The sequence below is a fragment of the Sceloporus undulatus genome, chromosome 1 (assembly GCF_019175285.1).
Source record: "Sceloporus undulatus isolate JIND9_A2432 ecotype Alabama chromosome 1, SceUnd_v1.1, whole genome shotgun sequence".
Classification (NCBI taxonomy): Eukaryota; Metazoa; Chordata; class Lepidosauria; order Squamata; family Phrynosomatidae; genus Sceloporus; species Sceloporus undulatus.
In genome coordinates, this window is record NC_056522.1 from 26,507,908 (window position 1) to 26,520,612 (window position 12,705).

At 41.2% G+C, this 12,705-nt stretch overlaps 1 protein-coding gene across 1 annotated transcript in view; it reads right to left on the reverse strand.

Annotated features, from left to right (window-relative positions):
* SOCS5 (suppressor of cytokine signaling 5) overlaps positions 1–12,705 on the reverse strand; it is a 31,906-nt gene extending 19,201 nt beyond the window's left edge. The window contains exon 1 of the mRNA XM_042445546.1: positions 12,493–12,705. The gene's annotated coding sequence lies outside the window, so the exon portion shown is untranslated. The remainder of the gene's footprint in view (positions 1–12,492) is intronic.

Genomic DNA, 12,705 nt, shown 5'->3' on the forward strand with positions numbered 1-12,705 from the left:
ACCTTTATTTATGAAGCGCTGTAAATTTACACAGCGCTGTACATGCAATCCTTTTAGTTAGACGGTTCCCTGCCCTCGGGCTTACAATCTAAAAAGACATGACACAGAAGGAGAAGGGAGTGGTGACGGGAAAGGGTAAGAGGTCCAGCAGTTCCTCTCAACCTCCGAGGCCTGGACCAAGGCAGATGGACTGAAGGGAGGGCTTGGCTTCAAAATGGAAGGTTAATCATTATCCAGGGAAAATACATACTCACAAGTAGGATAATACATATACAGTACATAGCAATACAGGAAATGGATAGATAAACAGCCAACAACAGAACATCAGATAGTAAGCGACAATTATGCGATGCCTGGGAAGGCTTCTCTAAATAGGATGGTTTTCAACTCCGTTTTGAAGCTGGTTAAAGAAGTGATGGCTCTTGCTTGTGGAGGAAGAAGGTTCCAGGAGTGAGGGGCAGCAAGTGAAAAGGGGCGAATCCGGGATGGGGCAGAGGAAATCCTGGGCTGAGACAGGAACCCTTGACTACCAGAACGGAGGGCCCTGGTGGGAAGGTGAGGAGAAAGAAGGTCTGATAAGTAAGGAGGGGCCAGTCCATGGAGGGCTTTGAATGTCGACAGCAGGAGCTTATACTGAATGCGGAAAGGGAGAGGGAGCCAGTGAAGGGATGCCAACACAGGAGAGATGTGGTCAGAGCGGTGGGTGGAAGTGATAATGCGTGCAGCTGAATGCTGGACAGAGATTAAAGGACGGAGGTGAGAAAAAGGAAGCCCAGCCAGGAGGACATTACAGTAATCAAGTCGTGAGATCAATGGATGCACCTTAGCTGCAACTATCAAAGAGATGTTGTTGCGTACCTCCAAGTCATTCCTGAATTACAGAAATCCTAAAGCAAAGCCATCATGGGGTTTTCTGGGGCTGACAGTGTGAGTTGAGACTTACCCAAAATTACCAGTGGATTTCCATGGCCAGCAGGGAATCGAATCCTGATCTCCAGAGTCTTACTCCAGCGCTCAAACCACTACACCATACTGGCTCTAGCAAACAGATTTACCCATAGTTTAAACCTAAATCTTCATAGTACAAGGAGCTGTAGTGATAATCAGGAAAATTGTTTGCCTTTCCATGAGCCTAAGGATGGAATTTTACAGGTTTCCTTCAAATTCAAGTAGAGTGATTTTCTTATACAGTAGAATGGTTTTGCTTATCTGGGACCATTAAAAATACACCCTATTATCACATAATTCACTGTATATTTGAAAATGCTGAGCAATTCAAATGAAAACTGGGTATTTCAGTAGGCTGGTTTCATCTCATTCTCCCCACTCACCATTCCCACAAAAATACCTCTACTACTTTTTCAACCCCTTAGTCCCTTCATTTCTTTCTTCACCAAGCTGAAATTGTGAAGGTTCTGTTTAAACAGCATCCCACTTCCACTCCAGCTCTCCAAGATTAAATGGATGCCCAGCTTTTATATCTGTTCAACCTAAATCTCCCTGCTCTCCAATCACTATGCTGAAACTCCTGACCAATTAGGAGAAGAAAGGGGAGGGGGAGTATTTAGGTCACATGGAGAACTAAAAACTTCAATTAACAATGAGCAATAGCATATTTCTCCTACTATGCCTCTTTCTCTTCCTGCTATGTAGCCATTAAGCTTAATGAACTGAAGGAGGAATCTAGAATGAAGAGAGGTCTTGGAGGAGCTTTTGGAGGAGGAGGAGAACAAGTGGATTTCTTTGGAACATAAGGAAAAGTGAAAAGGATTGCAAGGTGATTATCAACAGCTAATGTTCTAGTTTATATCATCAGTATATGTCCACACTTTAAACAACAACTTCTTAAAAAAAAAAAACCTGCACTGTTGAATGTGACTATGTGCAGAAGGTAACTGTTTTTGCATTCTAGACTTTAGAAGAGCCGTTTTCAGTAAACTTAGAGAAGTACTGGGGGTGATCCCATGGTCAGGAATACTAAAAGAGAAGGGGGTTCAGAATGGATGGGAGTTTCTCAAAAGGGAGATACTAAAGGCACAATTTCAAACAGTTCCAAAGAGGAGGGAAAATGGGAGGTGTCTCAAGAAGCCAGTATGGATGACTAAAGAACTTTCAACTGAGCTAAGTTTTAAACGGAACATGTATAAGAAATGGAAAAGGGGAGAAATCAACAAAGAAGAATTCAAACAATTAGCAAGCACGTGTAGGAGTAAAGTCAGAAAAGCTATAAAGCACAGAATGAGCTCAGGTTTGCTAGAGAGGTTAAGAACAAGAAAAAGCATTTTGGGGGTATGTTCGCAGAAAAAGAAGAAGGAAATGGTAGGGCCACTATATGGAGAAGATGGCAAAATGCTAACAGGGACAGAGAAAAGGCAGGATTACTCAACACCTTCTTTGTCTCAGTCTTCTCACAAGAGGAAAAAAGTGTTCAACCTGAGGAAAATGGAGCAGAGGACACAACAGGGGAAATGCAGAACTGAATAAGTAAAGAGGTAGTACAGGAATACCAGGTTAATCTAAACAAATTTAAGTCTCCGGGACCAGATGAACTATGTCCAAGGGTATTAAAAGAACTGGCAAATGTAATCGCAGAGGCATTGACAATAATCTTTGAAAACTTCTGGAGAATAGGAGTAGTCCCAGCAGACTGGAGAAGGGCAGACGTTGTCCCCATCATCAAAAATGAGGAAAAAGAGGATCCCAACAATTATCGTCCAGTTAGTCTGACATCAATACCAGGAAAGATTCTAGAGCAGATCATTAAACAGAGAGTCTGTGAACATCTAGAAAGCAATGCCATAATCACAAAAAGTCAACATAGGTTTCAGAAAAACAAGTCATGCCAGGCTAATCTGTTCTCATTTTTTGATAAAATTACCAGCTTGGTAAATGAAGAGAATGCTGTGGATATTGTATATCTTAATTTAAGTATGGCCTTTGACAGGGTTCCCCATAACATTCTTGCAAACAAGCTAGTGAAATGTGGGCTACACAATGCAACTGTTAAATGGATTTGTAATTGGTTGACTGGTCAAACCCAAAGGGTACTCAGCAATGGCTCCTCTTCACCCTGGAGAGAAGTCACCAGTGAGGTGCCACAACGGTCTGTCCTGGGCCCAGTGCTATTCAACAGCTTTATCAATGACCTAGATGAAAGAGTAGGGGGTATACTTATCAAATTTGCGGATGACACCAAATTAAGAGGAATAGCTAATACCCCAGAGAATAGGATCAAAATTCAAAATGACCTTAATAGATTAGAAAGCTAGGCCAAAGCTAACAAAATGAATCTCAACACAGAGAAATGTAAGGTACTGCACTTAGGATAAAAAAATGAAAGGCATAGATATAGGATGGGGGACACCTGGCTTAACAAAACTGCATGTGGAAGGGATCTAGGAGTCATAGTAGACCACAAATTGAACATGAGTCAATAGTGGGATGTGGCAGCTAAAAAGGCCAATACGATTCCAGGCTGCATCAACAGAAGTATAGTTTCTAGATCAAGGGGAGTAATAGTGCCACGCTACTCTGCCTTGGTCAGGCCTCACCTAGAATACAGTATCCAGTTCTGGGCACCACAATTCAAAAAGGATGTTGAGAAGATGAAGCGTGTTCAGAGAAGGGCAACCAAAATGGTGAAGGTTCTAGAAACCCAATGATGAGGGATTTAGGAAGCTAGATATGTTTAGCCTGGAGAAGAGAAGGTTAAGCGGTGATATGATAGCCTTGTTTAAATATTTGAAGGGATGCCATACTGAGGATGGAGCAAGGTAGTTTTTTGCTGCTCCAGAGAACAGGTCCCGGAACAATGGATGCAAGATACAGGAAAAGAGATTCCACCTCAAAATTAGGAGGAACTTCCTGACAGTAAAATCTGTTAGATAGTGGTACACACTCCTTCAGATAGTGGTGGAGTCTCCATCTTTGGAGGTCTTTAAGCAGAGGCTGGATGGCCATCTGTCAGGGATGCTTTGATTGAGAGTTCCTGCATGGCAGGGGGTTGGACTGGGTGGCTCTTGTGATTTCTTCCAACTCTATGATTCAATTATCCCATGATTCTAAGTTTTCAGGGCGTACATATCCATTGGTTTTGCAAGTATGGGATTTGCTTACTTTTTTTAGAACAGCATACTCCTTACCTTTTGCCCCGCCTTTGACCTATTTTTACCCTATGCAACAGCAAACTTTTGGCTTCTCAAGTCATAATGAGCAGTTATACATTACCAACATTTTATTATTATGTTGTTTTAATTTGTTGGTTTTAATTATAATTGATTTAATAACTTTTTAAGGGGGAGAGGGAAGTAGATTTTGATATATATTGTATTGTATTGTATTATTGTTAGCCGCCCCGACTGACCTCAAAGGGGCGGGATATAAATATTATTATTATTATTATAGTATTATTATTATTATTATTATTTTACTATTATGTGATTTCAAGTCATTGCTGACTTATGGTGACCCTAAGGCTTTTGTTGGACAGGTTTTCTTGGCAGAACATGTTCAGAGGGGGCTTGCCATCCTCTGAGGCTGAGAGTGCGTGACCTGCCAAAAGCCAACCTGTGGGTTTCCATGACTGAGCAGGAATTCAGACACTCATCTCCAAATGTCCTAATCCAAGCCCTCCCTCCATGGCAACTGTCATGGCAATTTTAGTATTGGGATGGGGGGTTGGGAAGGGACTAATTTTGAATTTTATTTTATTCTCTATGTATTTTTATTGCTGTAACCCGCCCGGATTCCTTGTGATTGGGAGGGCTATAAATAAATAATTTATTATTATTATTATTATTATTGATACTCAAGCCACTACTAAAATCAAAGCACATCTAGCTAAATTAAAAATAAACTCACTTGTGCTTTTTTTGAAACATAATTTGAAATTCAGAGATAGCATAATTCTGGCTTATTATTCAACTAAATTCATTAATATTTTTATTAAACAAAGCTAATACATAAAATAATTAGATACATAATAAACTACTCAGAGCATGAGATTTGGATAAACAGAAACTACTCTGTACAAAGTGAAAATACTTAGTTTAAATATATCTGTGGACCTTGCTTTCTCATGCTTATTGAGATAAATAATTATAAACTGTCAAGTGATTCTGATATAGGATGCAAAAATAAACATTAAAAAGCCTAATGAAATAAATTAAATTGCCTGGGTTATCCAAGAATCACTGAAAGTTGAGGTCTTGTTCACCAAATCCAATTAGGCACCCTGCTTGGACTAAATGCTTACTGGATTGAAGATATTTTGGTGGGAAGGGATTAATGAAAAATACAAATTAAGGATACAGTCTTGCAACCTAGAGATAATAAATGCATTTCTTTTGTTGCCAAGACAGAAAATCTCATGCCAACAAGCATTAACTGTGCAAGTAAGAAAAGAGACACAGTAAAAGTTCATTAAAAACTAGGAAAAGAAGAAATCACAAAAACTAAGAATGGGATAGAAGCTTTTTCAAATGCAGAGGAAAAGGTTATGGCCTTGTTTTCAAACAAACTGGAGTAGGGCTATACTGTACATTATCTTCTAAATGTTAAGAAGATTTGTTTCAGATAACTTAATATAAAATTTAAACAGCCATGCTAAAGAGAAACAAGGTGTTACAATGTCAGTATTTGTCCATAATAATCCATTTTTACAGCTTGGACAAGTATCGATTTATAGAGAAACAAATCCCAATGCAACAGGATTTACTTTCAACTATGGCTAGGGCTGTGGCTTCAGTCTAGTGCCATTTGCTTTTTGTTGGATCACTACATGATCCCAAAGTAAACCATCTTAATCATGAATGGTTCAGATTAAGATTACCATTTTGGTTTGGAAATCCATACATTAAACCAACAGCATTAGTGGACTCGCTGCTTAGCAAGTGTCCCACACCCTAACATAGAAGACAGTCCATTAATGTCTAATAGGACTTACTGGGATATAGGCATGCTTAGGAATACAGCCTTCATGTTAAAGAGTTCAGACAACTGTTAAAGCTTTGCATTTACGCAAAACTTAGATTCAAAGCAACCAAGTAAATGGTTGAAAGAAACAGAATTTATTCAGTTCTTTTTAAATGTGCATTCTACCACTTCTCACAAAGCAAAGATAATCAAATGTGACAGTTCATAGTCACTTGAAGGACATGGGAACCACCAAAGTAGTAATGCAATCTGGGCAACGGAGTTGCTGAAGGCAGACATTTGGCAATATCAAAATGCTGAGTAATATTACTAGTGAAGTGCTGGTACTCAACCTCAATTGCACTTTCACTTTAAACTCTTTCTCTAGCAAAATCTGTAACCACGTTTTAGCAAATGCACACAGTATGACAAATCAGTGATCCACTGGAATTTAGCTTGCCATATAGACTCAGTGTATCGTGCTCATTGCTCAATCATTCCCACTTGCAACAGGAATGGCTAAGGAAACTGTGGAGCTTTGCAGCGGATAGCTTCCCTTCTCGGGTTTGTCCACTTTCACAGATAAGGGAAGGAATTGAGGATTTCTTCCTGGTTTTTTCTCTTTTCGTTGCATTGTAAGTAACCAGCAGCATGCTGTGCACAGGCATAACAGGCCAGAATTCTAGGTTTGTTGGAGCCTACTGCCTCCAATTTAGTTATGGGTTCAAGCCCGCTTAGCCATGAAAAGACACATTCAAACTTGGCTTTCCACTTAACAGAAATATAGTTCATTACATATAAAGAATTTATTGATTAGCTAGGTTTCTCTCAGAAATCCAGGAATCATAAAAGGAATGGGAAATCAGGAACTCAAGAGTCTGATGTTTCATCAGAATGAAGCTTCAGATTTAAATCAGAAAAATTTAGGGAGAAAAACTGAGCTGGCCCAGTCAAAGTTCCTACCAAAAACTACTAAAACCGTAACTCCAGTATTGGGCCTTAATTTTTTAATGTGACCATAATGGACACTAGCTGCACACTATAATTAAATTACATAAATTCCATTTAAATATATAACAGCTAGACCATTGAATGCACCTCTTCCTCAGAATTATTGCCTATTTTCCATGCAATATTGCTTTAGTTCCCTTCCTGTTTAGAAGAACTCGTGCATACAATTTGTCCAATATTATAAAGCGATTCAGTAGTTTTAATTCATAGCTGCATCAAATTCTTTACAATGTTTTTAGAAACGATCCAGAACTATATACATATACTACAGTGAGAACAAAGGGAAACAATGAAATTTCTGTAGTGTTAAGTATGAATAAGGCTTCAGGCAACCTAGTTAATGTGGAGAATGCCCTCTTCTGTTTCCCTTCCACAGCTTTACTAAAAAAAAATGTCACTTCACAAATTTTTGTGAACTTTACGGTTCTTATATCATGAACAGTAATATCCCAACTTTTTCAGTGGCAGGGTACATATGAAGTTTTATAGATATAAGAAATTTTCCACAAACCTAGAGAACATCTACATGCCTGCTAACAGTCTCAGCTTCTGATCTGTGAATGTTTATAAATTGTTCTCACTCTTTGACAGGGAGCTTTGGGGCTCAGGTCTTCACGATTAAAGTAACAGATGTCTTTACACAAATGGACTTTCCTCGGGGCACTTCCACATCACTATATTTCCACTGTCCTACAGGTGACCCTGAATAAACATTTTACTTTGCGTGCCAATTTGTAAGGCAAGTAAATATCATGTTCCTTGTTCACTGTGCATGTTGTCCTAAGGGTAAAGCATTTCCTAGACATTTCATGATAGAAATCTCATACATCATGTAACCTTCTGGTTATCCAAATGAAGCCTTTTTGTATGAAAAAAATAACCCTTAATACTAAATCAGCAAACATTGCATTGAACCCAGAAAGCTCCCTTTTGTTTGATTAAGCACTTTTTCTTAATACAAAATTTTATATGATGGAATATATTTCTTACAAATTACACAGTAAACTTTCTAAAATATGTTTCCAATTTTAAGGCCATAAGCCAACACAGACTTGGTCCCTGTAAAGCTCTTTCTGACAATAATGATCTGATAGTGCAAGTTGCAATCTGACAGCATAAGGCAACCTTATAGGTACATGTGCAAAACTGTCATAATTACATTAATAGGCTTATGAATATATATACAGTACTAGGGACTGGGGCATACGACTTGTAGGCACACAACAACAATACAGGTCTTAACTTACAATAAAATCTAGGGAGTGCTCTTAATTATATACTTATTGGTGCTCAACTATAAATTAGAAGGATCCATGGTCTACTTCTATTTTTTATTAATTAGCATGAGGTCCAACACACATTTGCTTGGAAACACAACCCAAAGGGTATTTACTGTGAGCTAGGTAAATAAATATAAAGTGGATTCTTATTTGAAACATCACCTTTCCTATGAAAATCACAACAGTTAGTCTATAACAGGTGGAGAACCTTCAGTCAAATGTAGATTTTGTATATCAAGGGTGAACCTGGGGTCCTCCAAATGTAACTGGACTGTAACTTCCACCATCTTTAATCATACTGTGTGAATCTGAGGGAAACAGCTGGCTTGGGCTGATGCATTCCAATATTAGGAGCAACATAGGTTCCCCATTGCTTTTCTATAGGCTTTAAATGTAAGTTTTGATTGTTTCAATAGCCAAATGCTACCAGAGTATTACATAAACTTAAGGTTGATACAATTACAGTGGTACCTCGGGATACGAATTACCCAGGTTACGAAATTTTCGGGATACGAAAAAATCCCATAGGGAATTATTGTTTCGGGTTACGAATGTTTTTTCGGGTTACGAAAAACTTCGGCGCTATTTTAAAGGGAACCGCAGCTTTTTTTCCATTAGCGCCTATGGCATTTCGGCTTACGAAGGCTTTTCGGGTTACGAAAGCGGCCGCGGAACGAATTAAATTCGTAACCCGAGGCACCACTGTACTAATAACTACCCTTTGAAATTAAAAAAAAAACCCAACTCATTCATATTTCTAATATGGCCCATTAAGAAGGCAATGTAATGCCAAGGAGTTTGAATCTACCATCAATAACATAACTAATACCACTAGCAATACTCAGTTGACATGACTACACACTAATTTTTTAAAATATTACATAATATTTAGAGCTAGCACAAACAAGGCTTGCAATAAACATTTGTAATTGTTGTTGTATGGCTTCAAGTAGTTTCTGATTTACGGTGACCCTAAGATGAACCTATTACGGGGTTTTGTGGACAAGAATTGTTCAGAGGGTTTTTTGCCTTTGGGGCTGAGAGAATGTGATTTGTCCAAGGTCACTAAGTGAGTTTCCATGACTGAACCGGGATTCGACCCCTGGTCTCCACAATTGTAGCCCAACGCTCAAACCCCTACACTAAGCTGGCTCTAGTATATATAATGAATTAGGAGATAATATTCCCCCCCCCCCCCCGTTTCATTGATAATTCCATAAGATAAGTGTTAATCCCTCATTTTGCAAATCAAGAACTATGAAATGAATTACTGAGCATGGGCTGCTTCCAAGTCAGGCAAATTTTGTATAGACAGTACAACAGCATCCAAAATTCACCAGTGATACGCTATTGGGCCAATCAAAATGCTAATACTATATACAAGTTGCATGCTTTCAAAGCTCCACTGGCTTCTTCATCAGGCAAAAAGGTGTTAAAAATCATACAGGAGAAAGAAAGAAAGAAAGAAAGAAAGAAAGAAAGAAAAAGTGACGATGTTAAGTGATAGGGATGCATTTTGTGACGAGGTTGTGACTGTTGTCCTCAGTTCAGATGGTATGGAAAGATATTTATGCAGGCAGGCTTTCCTTCTTCTGGCCATGTGGGAACTGGGAAACTCTTAAAGTTCAGAAAATAAACTTTAAATCCATTAGCAAAAAACAAAAAACAAAACCAAGCTACTGTCTTTTTCCAGTTTGTCTCAGATCCTTTGTGATGCTACAAGCCCCTTTGTTAGGAAGAGAACACTACATTTCTCAGGAAGCCTCCATGCTTTTGCATCAGGAAAACCTTTAGGTGTTGTTAAGGTAAAGACAGTAATGTAATGTATGATGAAGCACATAAACCACACACAGTCATGTGAAACAATCACAGAAACATGTCATCACAAACGGACACAGTCTGCCTCCTCAAGTGTAAATACATACATTTTCCTGTATAACTGCTACATGTGATTTGCACATTCCTACACAGTAGGGCTTCCAGGCACAAAATTGACCACATCTGAAGTTGCCTTCAATTTATCCATGGTTTGTTTGTGTGAGATCTGAATACAGGATCACTCCCTGTGAAGCACGGAGCTACAATAAGAAAGAACCCGGTCTGTCAAAGGCACAGTCTGAAAGTTGGTTCTATCCAGAGAAGAAAGAACCATGGCTCAAGAAGCCAATAGTCTAGTTCATTTACAAAGACAGCTGTATATATCCATCCAGATATTTTATTTCAAAGTATATACTTATTACTACCACATTTCAAATATAACATCTGACAATGAGAGCCATAGTCAGCGATTTAATATAGCAGTAATACTAATAATACTATCTATCAATATATGAATGAGACAGTGAGGCTTGTAATAGCTTTAAGGAAATTAGCTACTCTGACTGACAGGGTGGCTATAGATCCACTGTGGGCACAGAGGAACTACAAAACTTTGGGGGAAAGCATCCCCATCAACTCTGAAACCACCGATTGTGACTCCATTGCCAATACTTGGTTTCAAAGCCAGGCACAGAAACAGAATTACAGGAGGTAATAAACACCCCTAAGAAAACACTCTGTATGAAGCCACATTCCTATAAACCAGGCTTATTTCATTTTTCTTCACCTAACGGAGCCACACTCCCATAAATTGGTTTTATTTAATGTCTCCTCACCTATTTGCCTAAAAATCATTCCCATTATGATCATATACAATCAAGGCCTTCTGAAGCATAAAGAAAACCTCCACTCCCCCAACTATTATCAATTCATATGGAAAATTATATCTCAAGTCAGCAGAAACTGCTGAAGATATATTTTATGCAGGGTTTTTTTTAACATCACAAAGGCTAGTAATATTAGCTCTTATCTATCCAGGGCTGCTCACAACCTTGCAATAAAAGGGAACTCAAAATTATGGCCCCACATTCACTTGAATCTGCATTCCTGGATACTGGGGGAGAAAAAGAAGCTCTCTGGGGCACCCCTGGATATTGGGAGGAAAGAGTACCATATCTGAGGCCTCCCCAGATAATGGAGGGAGAGAACCTCTCTAGGGGGCCTCCCTGGATATTGGGAGCAGCAGAGAGAATCTCTCTGAGGGGCATCAGAGGATGGATACTGGGAGGAGGATGGAAATCTCTTTGGGGGGCATTCCTGGATATGGCGGGGGGAGAGAATCTTTTTGAGAGGCATCTCTGGCTATTGGAAGGGGGAAGAGAACCTCTCTGAGGGGCACCCCTAGATACTGGGAGTAAAGAGTACTATATCTGGGGTGCCCCTGAGGGGCATCGCTGGATATTGGGAGGAGGATGGAAATCTCTTTGGGGGGGGAGATCGCGGGGTGTGGGGGAAAGAATGTCTTTGAGGGGCACCTATGGATAGTAGGGGGGAGAAGGAAGTGAATATCTCTGGGGACCATCCCTCGATATTGGGAGGAGGAAGAATACCTCCCTGAGGGGCGTCCCTGGATATTGGGGGGGGAGGCAAGGTGAATCTCTCTGAGGAGCACCCCCAGATATTGGAGGGAGGAGGAGAGGTTGTGAGGGGTGTGAAGGGCTTCTTTGTCTATTGGGGGAAGGAATAAAAACCTCTCTAGCGGCATTCCTGGATATTGGGGACAGTTTGGGAATCTCTCTGAGGGCCACCCCTAGATACTGGGAGGAGGAGGAGGATCTCTCTTTGGGGGGCATCCCTGGATACTGGGGGGAAGACATCTGGATACTGGGAGGGGACCACATTTAGAGAGGAAGAGACTCTCTTTGGGGGACGTACCAAGATACTGAGACGAAGGAAGAGAACCTCTCTGAGGGGCTTCCCTGGATATTGGGGGAAGGACTCTCTTTGGGGGACATTCCTAGATATTGGGGCGAAGGAAGAGACTCTCTCTGGGGGCACTCCTGGAGACTGGGAGGACGAGGAGGATATCTGGATATTGGGGGGGGGGGGGGGGGGCCCCCCGGGGGGCGCCTTGGGGGTTTTTGGGGGGGGGGGGGGGTCGGGGGGGGGGGCCCCCGGGGAGTAGGGGGGAAGGAAGAGAACCTGAGAGCCTCCTTAAAATCTGGGGGGCTGGGTTTTGAGTCTGGGGAGGAAGACAGCCCCTGCCCTGCAGTCGCCCAGCCAGCCTTCCTTCCTGGGGGATATGAGGATCTTCTCCCCCGTCTTTCTCTCTCTCTCTCTCTCGGGGGGCGTCTGCTTCCCGCCCTCCTCTTCCTGAAGCTCCCGGGATCGTGGCCCCTGTGCCGCCTCCTCCTTCTCTGCGACGGAGCTTTCCTTTTCCCTGGACGGAATGGCCGCTGCGCTTCCTCACCTAAGCTCCGGTTTGGAGGCGGCCGCGGAAGGTGGCGACGGGCTGAAACATGTCCCTCTTCGGCTGCCTTCTTTCCCTCAGAAGCGCCAGGCCGCCCCCTTCTCCTCCTCTTCCTCAGCGGAGCCCCTTCCTCCTCCGCGGCCCAGTCTCAGCCTCTCTGGCCTCAGGGAAGGAGTAGCAGCAGCTTCGGAGGGAGTGACAGCGCCTCAGCCA